Source organism: Protopterus annectens, chromosome 2.part1 (assembly GCF_019279795.1).
Source record: "Protopterus annectens isolate FY-2018-M chromosome 2.part1, PAN1.0, whole genome shotgun sequence".
NCBI classification, from domain to species: Eukaryota; Metazoa; Chordata; order Ceratodontiformes; family Protopteridae; genus Protopterus; species Protopterus annectens.
This window is the reverse complement of record NC_056729.1, coordinates 831,246,949-831,259,240: the sequence shown is the minus strand read 5'-3', so window position 1 is coordinate 831,259,240 and position 12,292 is coordinate 831,246,949.

Sequence of the window (12,292 nt, the reverse complement as noted above, 5' to 3'; positions counted from 1 at the left end):
GAAGTTAAGGGAGGAGAATTAGAACAGTAGGTTGATATAGAATATTGTTATGGAGCTTTGAAGTAAGTAGTTGGAATTAGGAGAGATTACATGGTTTTGATATAGGTTAAGAGTGGGAGGGGGATTGCTAATTAGGTAGTGTTATGTTATAATGACTTTTCCTTGTTGATTGGATAGTTTAGGTAGTGGGAGTGGTTATATAACATTAAATGTAGGAGCACTGCGATGGGTGGGAATTGGTTATAGGGTAGGGGAACAGACTGAGCCTGAGCATAGCAAGGGTGAATGGAGCAGGTTAGACATGATGACCCAAGTGGCTACAAAGAAAACTATCAGCTAGGAGTGTCCTCAGTTCAGTGGATGATCCCTTTAACTGAGCAACATGAACTATTCTTAATTCTTTTAGCAATCCAGAAAAACTTTACTTTAGAATATAGGGAAACACTGTGTTTGGTCGTAAAACAGGCTGAGACTGATAAACTTGATTAAGGCTTTGATCAGGTTGCAAAATGTCTACCAGATTAAATTGGAGAAAGGGATCTTAATACTAGAATTCCAGAGTTGTGCACACCACTCAGTTGTTATCAATTTTGCTGCAAGATAATACTATAAAACTCCTTATTATTCACCACAAGCCGATATACATTTTGCCATGATCACAGTATAGTAAGTACTACATTCCAGTTTCAACAGCTGGGAATTTTACTTGAGTTTTGTTTTGTTGTATGCACACTGTGCAGGACTCAGGTGAAGATAGTAGATTTATTTTGAGGAAAGTGGATAAGGTGACTGTAATTAAAGTGGAAAGAAAAGGAAAAAATGAGAAAAACAGGAATTAGCAGGATGTAGTACAGGTAATTGGATGACTTTACTCAGCACTAATGTTAGATTAAAATTATCTAAGCTACAATGAATGGTGTGCTAAAAATTGCCCCACTAGTACTTATTTATTTAACATTTGTTTACAAGGAAAGCCCGACTTGGAATGAATCAATTTTTAGCAGTAGCCCAGGGAGAAACACTCCAGATGCATGTCTTTGTAACATGGAGCACCCAGAGGAAACCCACAGAAAAGACATGCAGACTGCATACAGAAGGCACCCTATCTGAGAATCTAACCAGAGATTCTCTTGCTATGAGGCAACAATGGAAACCACTGCACCACAGCAGCATTCCCACTTAAATAGCAGAGGTTCAAGAGTGAAATTTACACAGTAACTAAGTAATCATAAGCAGAACTGAATTAAAGGCAGATGTAAATATATAATTGTATGTAACAAAGCAATATCACAATCGCCTGGTTTAATGGTATGCTGAATAGTTATATGCAGCCATTAAGTTTAACTTTCATTTCATGTGTTGTCTTCTTTCTGACAATATTTAACAAAGGATTATAACAATCCCCAGTTTCACGTAGTGTTAATTAGCTGTGCAAACCTCTAAATTAAACTCATGTGCTCATGTACTCATGAACATGTGTACAGTCTATGGCTTTCAGGACTTCAGGGTAGTGTGCTACAGGGTAGAACTCCAGCATAGTTCTGGCTCTGTCCTCAGGTGTAAAGAGAAAATATATGTACTCAGCATCATGTTGTAGCATAGCATTTAGGAACTGATAGAGGATCCTGGATGCTGATGCCTGTGACACCCCCCATTATATCTCTTGTTTGTCTCTGGATGGTTCCTGTAGCTAAACTTCTAACTGCTACACATGCATTGGTCTCCACTGGAATCTGTCCCCCTTGATTTGCTCTTGCTCTCATTTGAGGACAACAGAGGTTGCAGAGTTCCTGTTGGGTGTCTCTGTCTACCTCATGCAAATTGTAAAAAAGTTAAAAGGGGTCTAAACATCCTTCCCCTTCTTGGCCATGATCTATTAGCAGTAGCAGCATCATAGACTTGGGCCTGCTTCACATATACATGAATAAGAGCAAAAGCAGACCCTAACATTTTTTCCATGTACTCTAGTTTCTGTTTCTGTATTCCAACAGGTTTTTGAATTTACAGGGAAAACTAACAATGAATCTACATGGTTGCTTTGTAGCATGGTGAATAGCTCCTTCATCTTGGATTGGCTGATTGGCATACAGTTCAACTGCTTATGCTGTAATTAGTATGCCACAATGTTCACCATGTTTGTATGGCTTTACACAGCATATAGAGTCACTTACTGAATACAAAACTGCGAGCCGTGATGTGGATACTATTCTAGCGGATCATATAGGCTTTATTGAATTTACACCTACTTAAAACATGCTCTTTTCAAGCTGTGTTATAGATCTCACTTCAGAAACTGAAAAACCCTAAAGGAGAAATCTATGCGTCCAAAAGGTATACCTATTAAAATTTCTGTTACATGTTATAGAAATACTCATCACTGGCTGTTTTCTTTCAGCAATTCCTTTCTCCAGTCTTGCCACAGTCACTGCTGTCACTTCTTCATAGCTTATTTTTTCTTGAGCCTGTTCTATTTTCTGAGTTGCAGTTACATGTTGCTATATCACAGGCCTGTCTGCATTAGAATACAACCAGATGTCTTCACCAGAATTTATTGGTTCCACCACAGAGTCAGTATTCATATCACTAGAACATTTTCCATAACCTCTGATGAGGAAATTATAGGCTTATCTGTTGGGTCTTTCTCAATAATAATTTCTCTAAGTACTAAATTTTCCATTCTACCTTGAATTAATACAGTAACTTCAATCTGCTTAACATTATTACTCATCGCCTTTTCAATGCCTGATATTTCTATACTCAGGGATGTATCCTCTGGCAGACATCACTCTACCCTCCATTCTCCTGTTGGAAAGCTATAGAGCACCCTCTAACTCTTGAAAAGAATAGGGGAAGTCTCCTGGCCAGATGGCTCCCAGTCAGCATGATTACCACATCGGTCCTCCAGTGAAAAGAGTGACCACTAATCTAGTATGAGTTACCCGGTTAACAAAAGGTAAATAAGCAGCAAAAGAAAGTGGGAATAAGGAATATTAATCTCTGAGGGTATGCCTCTTATCTTTATTAACTTCTGATACTCACACGCCTTTCCTTTTATGTCATGTTATAAGGGCTGCTGAATATTAAGGCAAACATGTTACTGAACAGGACTAAACTCAAACATTCTTCTACCTTACCCACACATTTGGAGGTATCGGCAAGGATACCAAAAGTTTCAGAACAATTATTGATGTTTTAGCTACATTTCTGATCCTTACTCTTTATAAAAGTTAAACTAGCTGTAGGCATTTTAAAAATATCTGTTGAATAAGTGAGTAAGAGTTTACCCCTAAGGTGACCCTAAATCTAACAGAGCTGAATAAATTCTTAACAAAGGTGAACATTCCATGTCTGTCCTAGGCTCATAAGGGTGTCAAAAAAGTCTTATTTGTTGAAATAGGGTTTAAATAGGGATATATGTTTTAGGGCCATAGAGCTAACTTGGTAAGCTTACAACTTAATGACCTACTTAATTTTCATAATCTCATGTAAAACATGCACACACACACAAACACACACATGCACACGCACACACACACACACACACACGCATGCACGCACGCATGCACGCACGCACACACACACACACACACACACACACACACACACACACACACACACACACACACAAACACACACCATGATTATTTTACTTTGGATGATGAAATTAGATTTATTCCATAATCACTAAAGAAATTTATGTTCTGTCATGTTTTCTTCTTACTGACATTTAAGTTTAGTATCAAGTTTCCCAATCTAGTTTTGTGTCCCAAGAGTATATTATGGGCATGCATTTTTTGAATAGAACTAGATTAGACATTGCACTATAAAGCAGTCAAGATAACTTTCTGAGAACCAGTAACAAATGAAACACACCAACGATTCCTGATGCTTTTCTGAATAATTCATGTTTTCTATCTCTATGATTTTTTTCTAGAAAAAACGCCGCCTTTTCTAGTTATGACATGTATTTTGCTCAAAGGATACAGACTGCATCACTACACTGAATAATGGGTTGTATCAATGAGGTATAACATGATACAGTGATGTTCCTGTTGTGACTAGACATGCTGTTTAGAATTAGCTTTTATGACTTTGATAGATAATGCACAGATCAAAATTTACATATTTTTCTAACTGCAGTAGTTTTTTTTATTATTGGGTTATGTATTTTGTAATCAGAATTTATGGCTTTTTTGTTTATTTAAGTATTCAAGTGCTTACTGATAATTATTTCACAAAATTAAGACAAAAAAGGATTTAAAAGTTCTGTGTGACAGATAAGTTAAAATATAAATATTGGTTGACATAATTATTTACTAATTATACTATCACAGTAAAGATTACTTTCAGATTTGGTATTAAGTAAACTCATATGAAAACATGGCATTCTCAGATGTTCCTAAAGGAAGCTTTAGAGTTACACACTCAAAATACAGTAGGTCAAAGCTTCAACAGGACCAGCATGAGGGCACCAAAAAATAATCTATTAGAACCTTCCATTAAAATCCTGAGAATGGACAGAAACACTTATTTTATGACCTGAGGGGTCTAAAAATCATAGGGTAACAGAAGCTATTGCATATTGTGTGGGATTCTGTAACTCAGAACTAAAACCTTAAACTCAGACCTGTCGGCATTTGAGAAGCAGGGTAGATCTGTGTACAAAGCAGATGGACTGCAGGAACATGAACTGCCTGACAACAGTTTCACTGCAGAAGTCTGTACCTTTAGCAGATGCACTAGAACCTCACCCGCACAGCCAATGAGAAGCATTGCAATAGTTCATTTGAGATGATATCATAAGTGAAGTAAAGTCCCACAACTGAGTAATATTCTTCAGATGTTAGTTAAATGTATTTACAGCAGGCAAAGCATATCTCTTATGGACTGATAAGTTCATAGGTTGCAATTAGGCTATTTTAAGTCTAGCCAGGTTTACACTAAATTCACTGAAATATTTTTGACATGCATTAATACCCTGAGGAATTTTGTGAGTTTTGACACAGGCTTGTACACATCAAGCATTCACAGGCTCTCGCTGCCCATGAGGGACATAGGTGCCAAACTAGGGGTAAATTTGCAATTTACCATCCATTGGTTCAAGTTACATTTTAATACAGTTATAGATATGCTTTGCTTCACATGGATGGAAAGCCTTTTCCAGAAAAGGGGTAGTCTTTAGATATATGCCCCCTCCAACATGTCCTGTTTATATCTCAGACAGGGATTAGGTCCCTATCTGAGATCTGGTATTTCTGATGGCATTTGTTTTGTGGCTCTGCAGGCAATCCATCAGTAAAGGATCAGAGGATGCTTTGTAGGCTAAGCATAGATTACTGAACAGAATTCAGTAGGAGATTGAGTATAGAAATAGAGCTTTGCAAAGGTCTGAATAGGACTTTTGGTTAAGTCTCTGTATTTTTTGTGAAGAACGTTAGTGATGCCATACTGAGAAGGAGGCAAGACAGAGTGAAAAGTGCAGTGAGCAGAAACTGGGATTGAGTGGAAGACAATAGACAGAGAACTGACTGCCGCTTCTGGAGGACAAAGCTTAAGAACCAGATAATTCATCAAACATAGTCCCTTAGGAACCTGACCAATGTGCTGCAGGATGGTGTGATTTATATCTTTAATATATCAGCAACCATTACAGAATTATCAAAATAGCAAAGCAGCCATAGTACCATTGTAGTGCAGGAGATCTACAACAATCTGGGGAACTACAGGCTCTTTAGCAAAATGACAGTGTCAGAGAATGATATACAAAGACTCCAGATGAGGAGGCTGAGATTTTTAGGGGGGATACATTCACATAGACAATAACCAACTTGATTCATCGTAAAAAAAACTATTAATCAATCCTATTCCAATTTTTTGAATGAGATATAGGGGGATTTGACAGGGGAGCACCGGTAGCTCTGATCTGCCTGGCATTTACCAAGGACTCTTTAATGTTGTTCTGTGATAAAGAATAACATTAACATAAAGAAACTGTAAAGCAGATTCCAGTCTCCCTCTTAAATAATAGAAGAAAAGGAGTGCAATGTATGATGGACATTCAGCTGCATGCATGATCAATACCTCAGTCTGCATAGGACTAAGCTTTAAATAACTGTCTGACATCATCTGAGTGAAAGAGTCAAGGTAGACTTCTGTACTGTAAAAATTTCTGGCACTGTTGCCTGAACAAATGAAACTTAAGACCGGATGTCATCTTTATCTAACTGGCATGAAATACTTCTCCCTTGGAATACATCCATATGGGCAGCATATACAGGTAGACTAATAGTAGCATCAGAACAGAACTCATAGGCACCACACACTACAAAAGGTAAGTAGTCATGGTATGACCCTCTGAGAGTGTCCTTAAAGGTAAAAGTTAAGTATAGTGGCAACACCCACTATACTTTAAGGCATTCACTGTTGATGCCATTATCCACAATGTAATTTGCTTCCGTGAAATTAGGGTGGACCAAAAATGGAATGTAAACTGGAATTTCTGTCTGTTAGTATTTTACAAATCCTTCAAATAAGGGCTGACTCAGTGCTGTGGCTTGATCAAAATCATAGCCTGCAAAAGGCAAGAGGTTGTGAGCTGTTAAGCTTGAAATATATCTATGAATATGACACTTCATCAAAAAGGCTATAAAAAAGGTTAAAAAGAGGTCAGCAATTTTCCAGAAAATTTGGATTTAGGAGTGGTTTCTTGAGAGTGATGTAGAACCAAGGCATATTTAAAGCAGACAAAAAAAAGGTAGTTGGAGGAGAAGGGACAATCTGAAGAATAACCTGACCTTGTGAAATAAGAAAGATTTTTACTAGTGTAATCAGACCATGATCCAGCCCACAGTGAGCAATGCTCAAAGAAGAATTCACACTCACGATCTTAAAATGGTCAAGGTAACTAAACTCAAATCAAATAAAATCCTGCACTTGTACCCCACTAGCTTTTGCTGGTCACTATGTATTCTATTTAACATTTGTTATCCAGGAAAGTCTAACTTGGAACGAAACCAATTTTCAGCAGAGGCCTGGGGAGAAACGCTCCAGATGCATGTCTTTTTAATGTGTGAGGAAACTGGAGCACCTGGAGGCAACCCACACAAACACAGGGCGGACATACAAACTCCACACAGAAAGCACCCCACCCAAGAATCAAACTGGAGAACCTCTTGCTGTGAACCAACAATGCTACCACTGCACCATTGTGTCATCCCAAGTAGTAGAAGGTCTGCTTGATCTTTGCATTCTTATCTGCTTATGCATAATTTTTTATTCAGACAGAATGAAAAAGCTCTTGGAACAGTGGCTGTTCACAAATAGAAAGGGTATGGCTATAAATGTGAAACAGCTAAAATCTCTCTCTGAATAAATGAATTGTCTTCTTGCATGAGATATCTGTATGATAAGGTGGGCAATGAAAATCCAGACTAAGGTTGCCTTTGATCAATCAAGCCCTTAACCAGTGGCATTCCAGTCATCACTGTAGTCTTTGCACTGTCTGGAACTGGTGGGCAGACCATGAGCCATAATGGACATACAGCATAGGCATATTTAAACTGAAGATATGGAATCCATATCACCAAACAATACATTATTATATAATCAAATGAGTTCACCTGGATCCTCATCATTGTAACAACTGAGATGCTGGTTGGGATCAATGGCTGGGGAATTCCATTATCCTTTCTTCCTCTAACCTTGTATACATTATAAATGGAGTAATAGAATGCTGCATACAGAGAAGGCTGTAACAGACCTCATGGCAAGAGTATCTTCAATTCTGAGTGCCTCCTGTAAGGTTTATCTTTCTGTGGGGCCACACATTTCTGACTCCTCTGAATTGTGTGCAGATTTTTGCAGTGCTATTTCTCTCTCTGGTTGCTCTAGTCATTTCAGCTAAAGGTGTACAGGATAAGAGTGTGGACAGACAAGACCCTGGTCATGACAGCAAATAGAGGAAATTGGAAGGAGCTGGAAATTAAGACTGAAGGGGAAATAGTGGGACAGGTTAATGGCTTTAAATATCTGGGATGGGTGATTGAGGAGATGGAAATCATAATGAGGAGGTCAATGCTAGAATCAGAGGCACTGAAACTAACTCATACAGAGTGTCAGAGGTAGTGTGTGGCAGAGGAATTTCAAAGAAATTGAAAACTTAGGTCTACAAAACAGTGAATAAACCTGTATTGATTTATGGTACACAAACCAGGGCAGTGAAGGTGCAGCAGATGAGGAAAGTAAAGGTAATTACAATGAAGTGTCTTCAAGTGACATTAGGATACACACTGTGGAATAGAGGAAGAAATTATGACATCAGAGCAAAAGCAAAAATAGCTGAAATTGTAGAAAAGGTCAAAGAGAACAGATTACTTTTGTTTAGGCACATGTAAATGAAATCTGAAGATAATTTAATGAAGAGCACTGGAGAGAAAAACAATATCCAGCCAAGAGGTGGATGCATTGCCTAACAGAAGACCTGAGATAGTCAGGCATGACTGTCAAAAAAGGTAGGACAGTGGCAATGAATCAGGACAGGTGGTAACAGCTGACATAACAAACTGAATCCAGGTAAAAAAAGAGAGAAAGTTGGTAATGCTGATGGTGATAAAACGAGGATGCAATTAAAAATCTAGTTGAAAAGTAAACTTCTTCAAGTGGAAATGCTCTTACAAGTGGCCTTAGGAAATGCATTTGTTAAATTAATTTACAGAATGAAAAACTTGATACTTATTATAGAAAAAAATATGTGTGAGATAAAAAGAGGAATACTTGGTGCGATGATATGGTCAAGTTCCAGCATAGCTAGCTGGGGTGTTTTAAAGAATATGTCCTTTGGATATTAAACTGATTTATACAAGATGCTTGTGTGATAAATGTATTAGAACTGTATGTCATTTGTATATCAAACTGATTTGTATAGATGCCTGTGCTAAAAATGTACTTGTGAGGTGTGTTTGTGTTAAAATGTATCAACAGTGTATCCTGCTGAAATGAAAAGAAATGCACATGTATTATTGCAGCTCAATTAACTGTACCAGCTATCTAACTTTAAGAAAAATAAGGGAAATTTAAATGAGCTGTTAAACCATTAAAACGGCAAACCACATTGCTGAAAAGGAATGGAGAATCTAGGTCTGGGAAAAAGCCTTTGTTCATTAGTTCAGTAAAAAGAGGAGATGTCCCAGACACTGCCATAAACATTTAGATGTATACTGTAGCCATCTAAGCTAAATTCCTGTCTCAGCTTTAAATGGGAATACTGTGAGAACCTAGAGACAGGTGACTAGATGAGGTCATTCTGCCAGCCCTCTTGGAAATTATACTTTAGATATTAAAAAGAGACATCTCAGAGTATTGAACATTCTGTTTGGGAAGCCTGACTAGAAAGACCCTCACCCACAGCAACTTGCCTTGCAGTAGTAAGTAACATAACTAGGGAACAGGAATCTTTTTAGATTCAGTAAGGAATATACAGAAACTTAGCTCAGATAGTGTTTTTCCTTTATTTTTATGAGTCTGTTCATCAACGTTAATTTCAATATTTTCTGTGGTTTGAACTCTGTGGTTTACTGTAAATATATATTCAGTATGTTCATGCTCTTTTATTATTTATTAAATATATTTCAACTTTTATTGTGTCTGGTCCTTGTAGAAAGTATCTAACGTTTGAGAGTACTTATATTTATTTGGTGACACTGTATGGGTCACTCCAGAAGGCCTAGCTGTCTTGGTGAACTACTACCATTTGTATTAGTATTAATATTACACAGTATAATTGGACACCCTTTGTTAAGGACTTTAGAATATTTGATTGGGAAGTGTCTGGTGGTGGTGATACCTACCTTATAGTCTGAGCAGAAGAGGGCATAGCTAGTAAACCTGTCCCAGCCTTTCCCAGGTGTATGTGTGTGTGTGTGTGTGTGTGTGTGTGTGTGTGTGTGTGTGTGTGTGTGTGTGTGTGTGTGTGTCTGTGTGTGTGCAAATCAAATCTCTCAGTGTGTGTTTGTCAGCTACTTGGGGAAGGGACACAAAGCACTAGATTTACAGAGAGGGTGCTGGAAGACTTGGCTTGGGCACTTGACTGAGGATCTAACCCTACAGCTGTACAGTATGGAATCTTATTGGGGACCTAGAGAGAGACATCTGGACGCCAGGCTGAGTGCGTTCACTGTGTGGTCATAAGGAAAAGTGTACTTGATGAAGAGAGGTCTGCATCTTGAAATACTGAGTGTATCCATTTGTATATCCAAGTGCACATCCCTCTACAATGTCAGTGGTGAGGATTCAGGGTCCTTGATTACTGGCCCAGCATGAGGACATCACATATTGGTGGCCATCACATATTGTTAGCAGTAATGGGCATCACATATTGGTTGGCAGTAGTAGGATCATCATATCCTCACATATTGTTGAGCAGTGGTGTGGATATTGAATTGCTGTAGTCTGTAAGCAGTTGTCACTAAAACGTGTGTGCTCTCAGCAGCCACATGGTAGACATTGAAAGTTTCATATCACAATGGTTTTATTTAATAACTTTTTGTTAGCTTAGTTAGAGAGAGCAGGCAAGGATGTCAGCAGAGGATTATGACAAGCTGATAAGGAGCCAGTTGGCTGAGATTTGCCAAGCCAAAGGACTGGTGCATGCCAACCTGACTAAAGGGGAAATTATTACAGGCTTAATCACAGTGGCAGCACAGACCAGGAACCAGGAAGATAACTAGACTGCCATTTGGGATGTACAGCTCTCAGAAACAGGACAGTTCACCTTTTCCTCGGAGGACTTAAAAATCTTTCTAGAGTTAAAGAGACTTGAAATTGAGGCCAAACGTCTGGAACTAGAATCATCAGAGAAACTGTGGCAGTTGCAGGTCAAAGAAAATGAGAAACTTAAACATCTGGAAGCCAAAGAAAATGAGAGGCAGAGGCAACATGAAAAGGAAATGCCAGCTCTTTGCCAGGGTCATAGAGGCAATGGGGAAGGTAGTAACCATACTCCAGAAGCAACAAAACGTCAGTAAACTTCTTCCTCAGTACCAACAAAGTGATAATTTTGATAGTTTTATTCACATATTTGAAAGGCTATGCAAACAGTATAATGCTGACCAAGTGCTCTGGGTATGGCTACTGAACCCCTTACTCCATGGCAAAGCTGTAACGGCTGTTTCTAAATTGTCTGTTACTGATTGTTTCAATTATGATAAAGTTAAGCATTGTCTATTACAATGTTTTAATTTAACACCTGAAGCTAACGGAAAAAAGTTTCATGATCATAGATGCAAGGCAGATGAAAGTGTATGTGTTTATATTGCTGAACTAAGCACTTATTTTCATAGGTGGATGAGTGGGTGTCAGGTCACCACTTTTCAAGGGCTGGCAGATCTTTTGGTGAGGGAACAAATCCTTAGCACTTTGCCTGAGGACATGAGAATCTGTTTGGCAGACAGGGAATGCAACTCTGCAGATAAGCTGGGAGAAAAAGGAGATCTATATCTAGCAAGCAGGGCATCACTGCACAGGAAAGGGATACCCAGTGCTGCACATGGATATAAGGGAACTCATTGTGGGCACCCTAACCCACCCTGACAGAGTCTGCCAGTAACAGGGAAAGCCACTAGTTCAGTTACATGGCTAGGATCAAGGGTTAAATGTTTTAAATGTAACCAGTGGGGCCATGTTGCATATAGATGTCCACAGAGGCAAGGTGGGGAACAAAAGTTGGGGGAGTCAGCAAGTGGGAATAACAGAATGCCAGTGGTAAGTTGTCCGGAGACAATATTGGTACCAAACTACCAGCAGAAATTATATTTGATCTTAGTGGATGGAAAACAGGCCACTGCTAAGAGTGATATAGCATCTGACATAACTATTGTGAAGCCTGCAGTGGTTAAAGAGGAACAGTACTTGCTTGGGCAATCCACTCCAGTCAGAGATTTAGGAGGGATCCCATTCCAATTACCTTTGGCCAGGGCTCACCTTGACTGGGAGGGTGGAAAAGCAAGTAGGTGTATTTGAGGATATCCCTGCAGATGTCTTGATAGGGAATTATTTTGATAATGCAGTACCTTGTGTGCATGCAGTGACATGCAGTCAGGCTTGGATACAGACAAATGGGTCTGGTAGCCTGGGGGAAACCCAGACAGACTACACACATGATGTCAAAACTGGTAACATTAATGAGACTGAAGGTGAGCCACAGCTGCTGGTGGGTACTGATGTTCCCTTGGACAGATTGACTGCAATGGCAAAGGTGAGTGGTAGTACCCAGGCTGACAATGAGACATAAGACCAT